The sequence below is a fragment of the Delphinapterus leucas genome, chromosome 2 (assembly GCF_059928025.1).
Source record: "Delphinapterus leucas isolate spDelLeu-1000000601 "Yukka" chromosome 2, BTC_Dleu_Yukka2, whole genome shotgun sequence".
In the NCBI taxonomy this organism is placed as follows: Eukaryota; Metazoa; Chordata; class Mammalia; order Artiodactyla; family Monodontidae; genus Delphinapterus; species Delphinapterus leucas.
The window spans coordinates 151971200-151985053 of NC_143130.1; positions in this window are offsets into that span (position 1 = coordinate 151971200).

Here is a 13854-nt window from a genome sequence, read left to right on the forward strand (position 1 = left end):
ATCACCTAATGTCCCAATTAGTTGAAATGCCACCTCCTCTCTGAAGCCTTCCTAGCTTTCTCTCCAGTTGGAAGTCCTCTCCCCCTGAACTCTCGTGGCACATTATCTGACGCCTCTGTGGCCTCTGCCACATTCCCCTCATTTCTGTGAGTAACCTTGACCATATGCGACCATACAACTATTTAGTGGGCATCTATTGAGTGCCAGGTACAGGCCAAGTGCTTTACCTGAGTCATTTCATTTCATCTTCCTACAAATGCAAGATAAAACGTAGAGGTAATTATCTCCATTAAGAGACAAAGAGGCAAAGCCACATCTCTCTGACTCCCCAGCCATGTACTTTCCTTGGCCCTATTGTGCCGACTAAGTTTCTTAAGGGACAAGATCTTATTCACCTTTTCTCCTAGATGGAAGCTTTTGTCACAGCTGTCATTAAATGGTGGGAGAGAGGGTGGTAGGAGGAGAAAGGAGAAGGACCCTATGTGCCAGGCACTACACACATGCCACTGTCTTCAATCTTCACAGCAACTCTACAAAGTGGGTGTCGTTATACCCATTTTACAGATGAGAGAACTGAGGCTCCCAGAGGTAATGTAACATGCTTGCCAACAGTCACTGTGAGTGACAGTGCTAGTCTTCCCTCCAAGCATTCTCAGGCTCTAAAACCCCACCACCAAATATTTCAAGTTTCACAGTGTTCACTGAGGCAGCAATGAGCTTTCCTGGTGCCTTCCTCCAGTCCACAAATGGGCCCCCAAGTGTTAGCGTCCAATGACTTTTTTTTCTTTTGGCTGTGTTGGGTCTTCATTGCTGCGTGCAGGCTTTCCCTAGTTGTGGCAAGTGAGGGGCTACTCTTTGTTGCAATGCATGGGCTTCTCACTGTGGTGGCTTCTCCTGTTGTGGAGCATGGGCTCTAGGCACATGGGCTCAGTAGTTGCAGCACACAGGCTCAGTAGTTGCAGCACGTGGGCCCTAGAGCACGTAGGCTTCAGTAGTTGTGGCACGTGGGCCCTAGAGCGCAGGCTCAGTAGTTGTGGTGCACGGGCATAGTTGCTCTGCAGCATGTGGGATCTTCCCGGACCAGGACTTGAACCTGTGTCCCCTGCATTGGCAGGCAGATTCTTAACCACTGTGCCACCCCTCGGAAGTCCCGAGTCCAGTGACTTTTGTAATTGAAATGTATTTTCTTCCTGACTTCCATTAGGTAATTGGAACTGTATTCCCAGGGATAATAATTTTGGCCTCAAGACATAATTGAAAGCATACAGGACTACAGTGTATATTTTTAAATGGCATAACTAGAGGAAAGCTGATGATTTTATGGCACAACAAAGGCACACAAAGAAGAGAAAGGGAAATCTCTCCCAGCAGCCTCAGAAGCAGCGGATTAAAGCTCCACAATCAACTTGATGTACCTGCATCTGTGGAATAACTGAATGAATAGACAACGAGTCATCCCAAATTGAGGAGGTGGACTTTGAGGGCAAGATTTATGATTTTTTCCCCTTTTCCTCTTTTTCTGTGTGGATGAAAGGCTCTTGGTGCTGCAGCCAGGAGTCAGTGCTGTGCCTCTGAGGTGGGAGAGCCAACCTCAGGACACTGGTCAACAAGAGAACTCCCAGCTCCACATAATATCAAACGGCGAAAATCTCCCAGAGATCTCCATCTCAACACCAGCACCCAGCTTCACTCAACGACCAGCAAGCTACAGTGCTGGACACCCTGTGCCAAACAACTAGCAAGACAGGAACACAACCCCACCCATTAGCAGAGAGGCTGCCTAATATCATAATAAGGCCACAGACACCCCAAAACACACCACCAGACGTGGACCTGCCCACCAGAAAGACAAGATCCAGCCTCATCCACCAGAACACAGGCACTAGTCCCCTCCACCAGGAAGCCTACACAACCCACTGAACAACAAAGGCACAACTAGAAGATCTCCCCAGAAGCTGCATCCACTCCTCTCCAAAGTCAGTTCTAGTTGGAGGAAGATGGTCCTTGATTCTTATCTAGTCCTTTAAAATCAAAGAGTAATTATAAATCACCAGTTTTAAACCTTGTACTTTTCGGTGCTCTTTATCAATGGCTTTAGCTTGTGGTTGTCTGTTTAGGGACTAATGTAATAACGTATTTTTTCACGGTCCTTCATGAGCTCTTTAAGGAAAAACCTGGTCTTTTTACCCCGGAGAAGCATAGAGATCATTTTCATAATTTATTATTTCTTTAAGTGCAGAGTGGATTTCCCTTAAGAGGAGCACAGCGTGGCCCACTTAATACAGATCCTGTGAATAATGCAGTGGGACTTGAAGGATTCAGGTTTTAAGTGGGCTGTAGTCACCCAGCCGAGAGAGATGAGTTAAGGCCCAGCCACCCAATCCTTCCCATCCAACAGAGCCGCCTTCTCCCGACAGGTCCCAAGGCCCAGGGCAGATCTGCTGCTAATTTTGCCAGGGCCTTTCCCCAGAAGGAAAAAGACCTATGTCTGAGAGGCAGACTGTGCTCCATACCCCACCCTATTTTATTTCCTCTGATTTGCTCATTCATTCACTCACTCACATATCCAACCATCTATCCATTCATTCATTGAATATAGACCAGGGATTCCACCATGAATAAGACACAGTCTGTGCCAGCGAGAAAGCTCAAAAATGAGGCAAGGGGTGCCAGGCGCTACAGAGAGGTGTGTACCTAACATGGTGGAGCCTCTGAGGATGGCTGCTCCCCGGGCAAGTCAGAAAAGCTTCCACAAGGAGAGGGCTGAGTTGAGCCTTAAAAGTGTTTGTAGGTGGAGAGAGTATGAGTGCACGAGGGTGGGGAGTGGAGGACAGTGGCATTCTAGATAGAACACAATTCAGATACGCTGACCAAAGACAGAATGGAAGGGTGGAGGAGCTCTGAGTAGCTGTGGGAAAGGAGGATTGTAAGAAACCACCTAGAGAGGATAGAGACTAAGACGTAAAGAGCTGAGAATAGGATAAGGAGCTGTCCTTCAGGAGGGTGCATGGAGGGTGGGGAGAAGGCGTAAAGGTTGCAAGGATCCAAGCCCACATTTCAAACAAAATGACAGGAAATGCTGGAAGACCTCAGACTCATCTCTCGCGGGTTAAGGACTCAGAGCCTCCAACACCAGCTCTCATCTGCAGAAGAAGGCCCTCTGTGCAGTCTTGACGGCAACTAGGGCTCCATGGAAGAGTTTGCCCTAGGTCTGGGAGGCAGCCTGGGTCCCAGCGCCTAAGACACAGGTCCTGGACCAGCCCAGTGTCCCTAGAATAAAGTGGCAGGGGGTCTTTGCTCCCATCGTCCTCTCCATTTGGAAGGCCCACTCCCAAATTCCAGATCACTGCTGTCGAAGTCCTGCACATCCGTCTCCGTTCTCCTCCAATGCACCCAGGCTTTCTGAATCTGTTCTCCCCCACTGCGTACACTCAGGACTATACATCCTTCATTCCATCCTGAATTATAGCCACCTGTGCACATGCCAGCCCCCTCTGCTGGCATGCTGTTCCCATGGGAAGGTTCTATTGTTGATACAGAGCTCTACGTGACCCCCCAAGGCTGCAGCCCACAGTAGATGTTCAAGTTGCATTAATCAAATTGGCTTAGATGACCCCTCTGAGCGTCTCCATGGACACAGAGCACGCAGAGGTGTGAGGGGATCAGAAAGGGGAGGTGACTGAGAGACTGGCCCTGTGTCAGGCCCTCCTCAGCCCCCCCAGCCCCCAGGGAGGCTCTGTGGAATTGTGTTTTCCCTCTGTTTGGGGTTGAGCCTGTGTTTAGTCCCTGGAGGGGCCGGCGTTATTCTCCTCAAGGTTTCAAGGGGGTTGAGAAGAGTTTCATGTTTCTCTGTTTGGCAAATAGTTCATCCCCTGCCTCCCGTCCCAGGAATCAGGAATCTCAGAAATTAAAGCCAGAGGGACTCGGGTTTCTTTCTGAGGAGGGGCTGCCACAGCAGATGCCAGTCGAGCCAGGAGGTGGTGGTGCAGGTGGGGGGCACAGCGCCTTGGGTTTTCTCTGTGGGGGGGGGGGGAAGTGAAGGAAGGAACAGCTCTGGATAAAAAGCCCCGGGGCGCGGAGGGCAGGCTCCGGTTGCCTGCTCCTGCCAGACCCCTTTCTTTCAGAACAGGTTTGGGACCACAGGGACCAATAGCAGCCGTTCTGCTCCCTCCTGGGGGCACGTTTCTCTTCTGGTGGAAGGGAGAGAGAGCAGGCACAGCACTTGCTGCGCTGGAGAGGGGGCTGGAGGCTCGAGTCCCAGCTGAGAGCGGCAGGCCCGGCCCAGATGCCAGCAGACAGGGATGGGGCGCTGCGGGAGGGACGGGGCTGAACCGGGCTTCTGAGCAGAGGCTCGGAGATGGGCGGGCGATGGCGTGAGCGGCAGAGCTGACACCTGGATCTCCGCTCGCCTCCCCCTGGAGAACACTTTAATGAGGCTCAAAGCTGTAATATCACAGAACGAGCATTAACAATGCTAATTACCTAAAGTTTAGCCCGGGAACGTTCTCAACCCACCCGTCTTGGGAACACACTGTTGTTCTGGCCCTGCTGGAGCATGGATGGGCTGAGGCTTGTGACGGAGGAGCTGACAACAGAGTGCCAGTGCGGGCCAGGGTGGGAGGTAGGCGCGGGGCGCGGGGGGAAGGGAGGGTAGTGTGAGCTGCAGGCTGCAGGGACCCCCAGCGGAGGAGGAAGTGAAACCTCCTGGTCGTGAAGGATGTTCCTCCGCGCTGCTGAAGAGAAACCCAAGGGAGAAGCGCCCCTGCCTGTCAGGCCCACTTTGGGGAAAGCTGGGAGCAGAGACTGTGTCCATTTGTGTCCAGGCAGAGGGTGGCGGGCCCACGACGGCCTCCCGCAGCCTCAGGGGACACCCCTCGTGCCCCTCCTGCCATGAAGCCCAAAGGTGTTTTCCCACTGTTGTATGTGTGTGTGTTCAAAGCAGCTGAACAGAAGTATATGAAATGGATGAAATCAGAGCTGGTCAACGTCTGAGTTCAGGTTTGGGGCTTAGGACCCTTTTATCCACCCCTGCCCCCTGAGGCCCCTGGACATCTCTAAGGCCCCTTCCAGAAGCCTAGGCCTCTGCACTTGGAAAAAGAGTGTTGTACAATGACCTAGACATCCAGCTTCATTGTATCTGGCATGAAATCGTGTCCTTCCCAGGGGTTGCTTGGAGTCAGGCATTGTTGGACGTCCCGAGGCCTCTGACCCAGGCCAGGAGAACGCACGGATGCTTGCACGGGTACCTACCTGATCTGTTGGCTCCTTACCCAAGCCTGCCTGAGTCTGGGAATGGCTTTATAGACACTCATGCCTGTATCTACAAAAGGTCACCCAGGGAGATAACACAAGACTGAGACCTTCCGACTCCTTTCTGCTCCCCCAAGGAGGGGAACTCACAGTATCTCTGTCACAATGCCACCCCCTTAGACTCTCTAACATGAGGGGTTATCCCACTGGGCACTCCTTAGTCCCCCCACCCCATGCTTTTTCCTCTCCCCAAGGAAAGAACAAAGGAAATCCATTCTGCTCTGAGTTTGCTTGAACACAATTTGGGTCCCTCCGGTTTCCCCCTCACTCCTCCATCCCTGCGACCCCCTAGAGCCACATCAGTGTCTGGTCTGTGTTAGATCACTTTCCCAGGCCCCAAGACCCATTGCCTCCCCTGAAGCCCTCTCTCAGCAACTGTGGATTGAGACTGGGATGCAAAGCTGGTTCCCTGGGGTCAAAGCAGAAACATCACAGCTCCCCATGCGGATGAAAGGCCTGTGCATGGGTGTTTGTACCATCTTTTCCTGCCTGAGCTTGGTCACAAGCCTCAGTCCCCCCGCTGCTGGAATGAGCAACTCAGCATTGCCAGCCCAGCTCCCACCTGACACCACACCGGATGAAGGCCTGGCCTTTCTGCTCTGGCCCCTGGGTTGGCACATCACTCCCTCCGCAGAGACGGCCCACCCACCTGCTCGACAGCCCGGGTCTGCAGCCACAATCAACAGCTCCTCTGCTAGAAAGAACCGCCCTACACTCTGCTTCGAAGGGAAAGCCTGGAGGCACACGATGACTTATTCAAGGACAATGGAGCATTTAATCAGCAAAGGGACTGAAAGAGACCTCGTCTTCCCCTGCTGCCATGTCCACCTGTGTCTTCAAAAAAGCACAAGCAGACTCTGACTAACAGCGCACTGACTGAGACCAGAAGTCCCTGATTGTGGTCTGGCTCCCCAGATGTCCCCCTGGGCTGTGTCCATCAGATGTCGTATTATTATTACCTGTGTGGTTCGTAAGCCCCATGGGAGTGGGGTCTTGCTTCTCTGCTGTATCCTGAGTGCCTAGCACATGGTAGAGGCTTTATTTACTTATTTACCTTAAATGTGTGTGGGGGAAACTGACTCCCAGCTTGCAGCCTCCGGAAACCACTTCCACATGGTTCAGAAGTCCTGCCCCCAGAGGCTGTTCCTTTGTGGAGGTCGCTAAGCAGGCTTGGGGACTCTCAGGGCAGATGTGCCCCCTGCAAAGCCTCTTGCTCCTTACCCTGGGCAGCCACCTCACTGCCTTTGATGGAAGGAGGGGTAATGACTCAGCTGGCTTCTAGATGGGTCCTGAGGTCCCTCCTTCCCCCACCTCGTCCCCACCTCAGCTGTGAGTCATCTCTGAATCATCGGCCTCCCCTCCCCCAGAAGCTCCGGGGGCTTCTCCTCAGGATGCCCTGCCCTCGTCTCAGAGGGCTCCTCAGATGAAGCTCATGGCGGTGCTGCCTGCTGTGCCCACGAAAGCCGCCGTGACCGTGGCTTCCCTGGAGCCTGTGTCTGACGGGGTCAGAATTGCATCCGCAGGAGCCACTGGGACCTGGAATGTGTTGCTTTCCGGGTCTCCTTGCAAACATGTAAGCTCCAGTGTTTCTCTGGAGCCTGACACACAGGCGCACGTGTGCTCACACACACGCACGTGCACACATGTTCTCACATGTGTAGTCCCACTGGACACCACAGAATGAAAGGGCTCTACTCACACAGGCTCTGTACATTTGCAATTGATTTTTAAAGATGCGGGTGGCAGGGGGGTGTGGGGGGGAGAGAATAACCAAAAGTTGCCAGGAGTTTTGAAGCCTTTTATTTGTTTACACATTCTCTAAATTGCAGACAAAAAGATTCGCTATGTAGATCATCAACACTGCTAACCAACCACAGAACGAGGATACAACCACAGCAAGTAAGGGACAGGGCCTGTGACTCAGTCTTTGTGGACGTGCAAGGGCTCCACGGAGGGGCTGGGATGTCCAGGGGTCCCCAAGATAGAGGCTGCTCGATGCCCACTTCAACTTGGCTACAGGACTTGATGTCTCCCAGGCGCCCCTCCCAGGAGCCGGTCAGGACAGGAGGAAGGCGGGGGCAGAGGGAGGGGTCCTGGTTCACGGGCAGTCCTCCCAGCCAGCCCTCTTCTGAAGGAAGCAGTGGACTCCACTTCTGGGCAAGTCCTCATCAATGGATCCAAATCCAGATGTGGGCTGTTTCCAACCTGGAGATCCTCCCGGAGACTCACAGTACACCTGCTCTCTGGGAAGTCACAGGACCCACGCGTCCTCTCAGGACACTGGGAGACGTGGCACAGCCTCATCTCCGATACTAAAACACTGAGAGACCTCAAAACATCCCTCAGACAGGGCAGAAATGTCACAGCACCTTTCACACCAGGAGCCACAAAAGAGTGGGAACTTAACGCACAGGAGAAAGGAGCAGCCCCGGAAGGCAGAGGAGAAGAATGGAGCACACGCACCTACGGGGGTGACAATCACCTGAAATCGTCAGGGGATGGGGGCTTTTGTTTGTCTGTTGTGGTGGTGGCTTTTTACAGGAGCCAACGGAGATCTCTCCTTCAGACCATTACACACAACTCCCTAAGTTTGGAGCCCGTCTCTCTAACCTCGTGAAAGCTGTGTCTGCCTCAGCCCTGGACACTGTCAGAGCACCCGAGCCGCTCAGGGCTGGACGACTCTAAGCTGTCCCATCAGTGGGAGGAAATGGGGTATTGGATCCCAAGGTCCGGTGGGGAGGGAGTTCGAGGGAGCAAACAAGGAAGACCCTTGTTAGCAGGCATTTCTATTGCTGGAGGTCAACTCTCTTGGCCATTCTTTTATGACTAAGAGTTTTAGAAAGGGTTGAGGCAGCGGGGGGGGCGGGGATGGGCACGGTGAAAGAGACAAGAAAGCATTTCAGAATGATGGCGATACACCGTGAAAATGGCCTCCTCTCTTGTGCCCACACCTGCAAAAAATGACCCCGAATTTGCATCTTATCTGCAGGTCTAGAGATATAAATGGATCCTCGGCAACTGGAGATCATTGGAACATCTCCTCCAGGGGTCCCCTTTCCAACCACAGCCCAAAGCAATCTGGGGACAGTAAATTCCTGAGGCTGCGAGGCACCCTCGGTCTATTCACTGGCTGGGACAGGCAGTGTGGAAGCTAAACGGACCCGTTCCCAGGTTCCTCACGCTCTGACTCAACCGGAGCCTGCAGAGGCTCCAGCTTCCTGCCATCCCCTTCTGAGGGACCCCTTCAGCCTTCCTACCCCAGGGCCACAGCCCACCCAGAGGAACCCCAGGAAGCCCACCAAAGCCACCAGAATCAGCCTCTCTCTGAGGAGAAACACAGTGGGGCTTTAGGCAACTACGAGAAGAAAATCAATTTCTCTGGGCTTCCTGGCAGAGATGTTCCACTTTTTGGCTCTCAGAGGGGAATGTTATCGAAACCGGGTTTTAAAATTGCCCTCAGTCTAAACACATTTGGGAAGGGAGGCACAGACCTGTCTGAGGACTTGTTCTGGCTCTCGCGCTGGTGGGCTGTGTGATGTGGACGGGACAGTCTCTCCCCCAGGCCTCCATTTCCTGATTGGTCCAGTGGGTCAGCATCAGGCTGGGAAGGGGTCTGAGCAGACTGGATTCACAGCCTGAGAGTAAACTTGAGTGGAGGTGGAGGGGAGACCGTCTTAGGGCTCAGCCCACTGGGCCAGCGGTGTCCACCCTTCATGGAGCCTTGGCCGGTGGGGGGGGCGGGGCTGTGAGGTCAGGGTCCAAGGCCAGCTGCCTGGGGGCCGTGCTGCCAGTCTGGCCTGGTTGGGATCCAAGTCAGATGGGCCTCCCCTCCCTCCTCCTGCCAGCAAAAGAGACTGGTGAAGCCGGGTCAGTCAGAAGAGCCTCGCCCACAGGCTCTCAAATGGATGGATGGATCAAGCTCCAGAATGCATTGCGGGTTCTCAAGCACTTTAAAACCTGACTCCCGGCCAAGCATCATGAAAGCCTCGTGTCCCTGGACTCTCCACAGAGATCTCCAGAACCACCTGCTGGGAGCCACGTGCTGTCCAGGGAAGAGCCTGCCCCCAAGAGAAAGCGAAGGCTGCTTTAGGCCATCTCTGAGCTGACACCTACCCAGGGGCAGATACGCCCCTTCCCCCAGCCCAGGCGCTCAGCCTGAGAGCCAACTTGGTGCGGCTTCTTCAGCTGGAATCTTGCTGTGACATGTGCAGAGGAAGCGGGAGCTGGAGCAAATGGCCAATTTCTGGTGCTGTCAATACAGACAACGGGAGTCTAACGGAGTGTGAAACTCGGATCTGACGGACACCTGGCCAAAGGAGGCCATAGGAGATTTACTGAAAATGCCTTCGTGTTGCCCACCCGCACCAAGCCAGAAACGCTGCACAGCTGAGACAGCCTGGCTGGGGTCTCCATGGGAGTCCGCCCAACCCATGCATGAGGCCCCCGTCCCACCACAATTCATCTCTGCTTCCTCCAGTGGGGACTGGACTAGACCATCGCGTGGGTCACTTTCCACCTCTGATCAGGCCCTGCCAGTCACACCTGCCTGCCCGCCGTCCCAGGAGTGGAAAGGCAGCATCTGGAGGCACAGGCTCAGAGTCCCTCTGGCTGGTGACATACTCCAGCCCAGGTGGCTTCATCATCTCACTCCCGTTCATGTTAAGGATGCTCGTCTTCCAAGGGCAGCCAGTGCTTGGGAAACTTAAAAGCAACCAGGCTGAGGTCAGCTGCTCTCTCCTCCCCAACCCCCAGAGGGTGAGAATAACTGGACGCCTAAGCCTCACCCTCTGCTGATGAACACGGGTCCCAAACAGAGAGACCCAGACACACATACACCTCCCCTGACGGCACGCCAGGGTGACCAGGGCCCCTTGGGGGAGTGTAATTTTGGGGGCTGAAAAGCAGCAACTTTGGGCCGAGGTGTGCTTTATTTCCCCAGCACATCTGGGGAAATACCCGGCCAAGTGTTTTAGCCAGCACCAGCCTGCCCAGCAACCAATCATGGCAGGCAAGAAGTGTGTTCATTTTCCTCTGGAGGAAAGACGCCCAGAGTGGGCCAACATGGCACATGAGGGGTGGGCAACGAGGATGGACACACTCCCTTTCCCGGTCCAAGGCACAAAGGCTCCCTAAGCATCTGAGCATTTCTTGCCAGAGCATGACTCTCTGCTTTCCCAAATGCCACATGGACCAGATGCATCAGTGAGCCAGGACTCTGCCTCCCTACCCCACCTCTCTCCAGCCACCTGCCCCTACCACCTCTGCCCTGGGATTGCTCTGTTTTCATGCTCTCACTGACATATTTGTGTTTCTTTCCTTTTTTACTAGTACCTAATTTAGGCCTCTTCAACTACGTGGTGAAAATGTGCAGGGGGGTTATTTTCTTTTTCTTTTGTGCTACTGTTTCTTTCCACCACCACCCAGTCCTGCAAAATCTGGCATGGCAGGAGGGATGGGGGTAGTGGTGGGGGGGGGGGATGGTGCGGGAAGGGAGAAGCCTGGATAAGAAAGAGGAGAACCAAGGTCTCGGTGGGGAATGATCATGAAAGGGCAACGTCAGTAAAACCCACAGCCCCGATTCTACCTATAAAATCTTTGCAATCCCTTAGACAAAGCAGAATCGAGACTTTTTTTTCCAGGTTCCCAACTACTGCCAAACATCTTCCCCAAAGAAGCAGGGGAGAGTGAAGGGGAGAGATGAGAGAGTCCTTGCAGCCAGTGGTTTTCCAAGCATGAGGCTCCCTTTTCAACTCCCTGTGGTTGTGCAGGGGCTAGAAGCTGGGGGAGCCAGCCTGGGAGGACCCGGGGGAAGGAAAGCATCTTGTCGGGCAGCTCCTGGTTACTGGCAGTTCTCCCTCTTGTCCTGGAGCAACACATAAGGTTCGCTTTAGTTCGTTATGCGAGGGGTGTGTGTGTGTGTGTGTGTGTGTGTGTGTGTGTGTGCACGTCTTTGTTCTCATCATCCATATTAATAACACTGATAGGAACGATAGGGATGCAGAGAGGCAAGCAAATGGGGTTCAGTGAGTGTGAATATAACCTGGAGACTTGAGGGGTCATGTTGCTGAGGGAGAAGAGAGGTCTTGGGGGCTCACTCCCCCCCCCATTTCCTACAGCGACCACTTACCCCTTCATTTCCCCACCACAGCAGTCTTTTTTGCCAGACTGGGTTGGTGCCACCCTGAATGGCCACTCTGCTCTCTGCCTGGGCTAGAGGTCAGGATTAGTCATTATATCTCCTGTCAAAGAGGGTTCTGGCTGCCCGCCAGTCCCGGTCCCTGCCTTCCTCTGGCCTGCCTGGGAAATGTCACCATCAGCACAAATACTTCCTTCTCTTGGCGGGGCCAAAGAGGGGGAAAGCCTGCAATGACCCTCTTTCAAAACACTGGAGCGAAGACAGGGAGGGGGCTGGGAACACAGGCCGTGAGCAGGGGCGTCCCTGCGCCCTCTGACCCCCGTCCTGCCCCCTCAGCCATCTGAGGGGACACGACCGGGGCTCACTCAGAGCCCAGAGCGCCTCCTCCGGGAGCCCGGCCCCTTCCGAAGCTTTCCGCTCACACAGGGAGCCCCTGTTCCTTCTGGGCAGGCCCAGACCCTTCCAGTCCCAGTTCCCTGCAGGCGCTTCCTTGGGCCTCTCTTCCCAGCAGCCGGGGGAAGGTGCCATGCAGCCAAGGCTTCCCGGGAGCAGCTGCGGAGGGGCTCAAAGGGCGTCCCTGCTCTCACAGCCAGGGCACCCGGGCAGGCAGCACCCAAGGACATCTTCCTCTCCCTCTGGCCTCCCTCTCAGAACAATTACCTCAGCTGTCCCACCTCCTTAGAAAGGGACCCAGCTCCCCAGGGTCAAAGCCCCGCTCTAGCTGCCTCAAAGGCCCTGAACTAACCCATCTGTTCTGCTGTTTCTCCCCCCCAACCCCCACCCAGGGCTGGTGGCTGCAGAGAATCATAACCAGACCTCCAAGCCCTGGAATGTTCAGGAACTCAACCCACTGACAGCTGCAGAGCCCACCTCTGACCACTGACCAGTTAGACCCAAGGAAACCAGCAGGGCCGTGGGCCCAGGTGGGGAGGCTTGTAGGCCTGAGGCAAATGAAAGTGTCTGTGCTTCCCACGCACTTCCCCATTCCTCACGTGACATCCAGAGGAATCCAATCGCATCCTTTGGGGGGGGTAAGATCGCAAAAAGGGGAGCACACAACAGGGGTAGGAGGAACCCCATCCACTTTGCCGGGCGGTGGGGAGGACCGGCCAGGTGCCCCCTCTCTTGGTGTCCCAGATGCTGGCATCCTGGACTCGGGGACTGGATGGGGAGGGCCTCCCAGGCCTGACCCCTCTGGAAGCAGCGCCTAGAAATCCTCTGTTCCCAAGGTTGCAGGCGGTGATCTAGCCCGTCCTTTGCTGCCACCTCTTTCCCCACCAAGCCCCATCCTTCCATCCAGACCAGGAGGATCTCAACAGCTTATCTCACTAAGTTCGAAGGACACTTTTTCTGTGGGGTTGGGAAAATCCACATCGACCAGAAGACCCTCTGTACCTCCCACCTCCAGCTGGGTGAGGGGCACCACTCCTGCCTGCTTTGCCCTCTGAAGCCCCCCAACCAACGGGGAGCCAGAGGCCAGGGGGCCTTGAAAAAGGAAGAGCTGTCCTGGTGTCCAGAACTGACAAAGGCTGGGCCTTTGGGGGAAAAAAAGAAAAGCATGTTGCCAGGATCTCAGGCCTGAGGAAAGAAAAGGGTGAGGAGGGGGGTGGGGTTATAATAACTCTTCCTTTCCATGCCCTCTAGTTATTTAGGTGCAGGACTTCTTCGTGAGTGGAAACCAGGTCTCTGGCCTCCTCCTCAGGTCCCCCTCCTTTTACTTCTCTTCATTTCGCTTTGCCTTACTTGAAAGATTTTTGACCCTCCCCACTCCTCCCTCAGGGCCGCCCCTTCCTCCCCCCCCCCCACCCCAGCTCCAGGGATGGGAACGTACCACAGGTGACAGCGGTGCCCAGCTCTGAAAAGGAGGCAGGCGTGGTGGTCAGGGCATCCTCACTGGGAGTGTGAGCGCGGCTCTGGCCCCCCCCCCCCCCCCGGGAGCCATGTCTCCCTTGGGTTGGGCACGGGCACGCCCTAAGGAGGGGCCCACGGTGAGCAGCAGGGGAGAGGCTGGGGGGTTGAGGAGCGAGAGAGGAAGGGAGGCTGCCGTCCCAGCACCTGCATTCAGTCTGAGAACCACCTGAGGGGCAGGGAAGGTGGGTGGTCCTCAGCGCTCCCCACCAACCCCCTACACACGACTCAAAGAGAATACTAGGGGGCCCTCTTCTCTGAGTCTGGAAGCCTAAGTGTGCCCATAATCTTTCTTCAAGAGCGTAGATCTCTCTCCTAAACTTGCCCCCATAGGAAAAGTAATAATAATCCTCTAATTTTTCTTCCTTAAAATATCTGAACTTTTAAAGGAAAGGGCCAAAAGGAATCATGCTGTGTTCAAAGCACAAAGACTAAATAAGATGCACCATGAGTGTAACTCTCCAGGGTATCATGCAACCATCACTGTGAAACCCAAACCC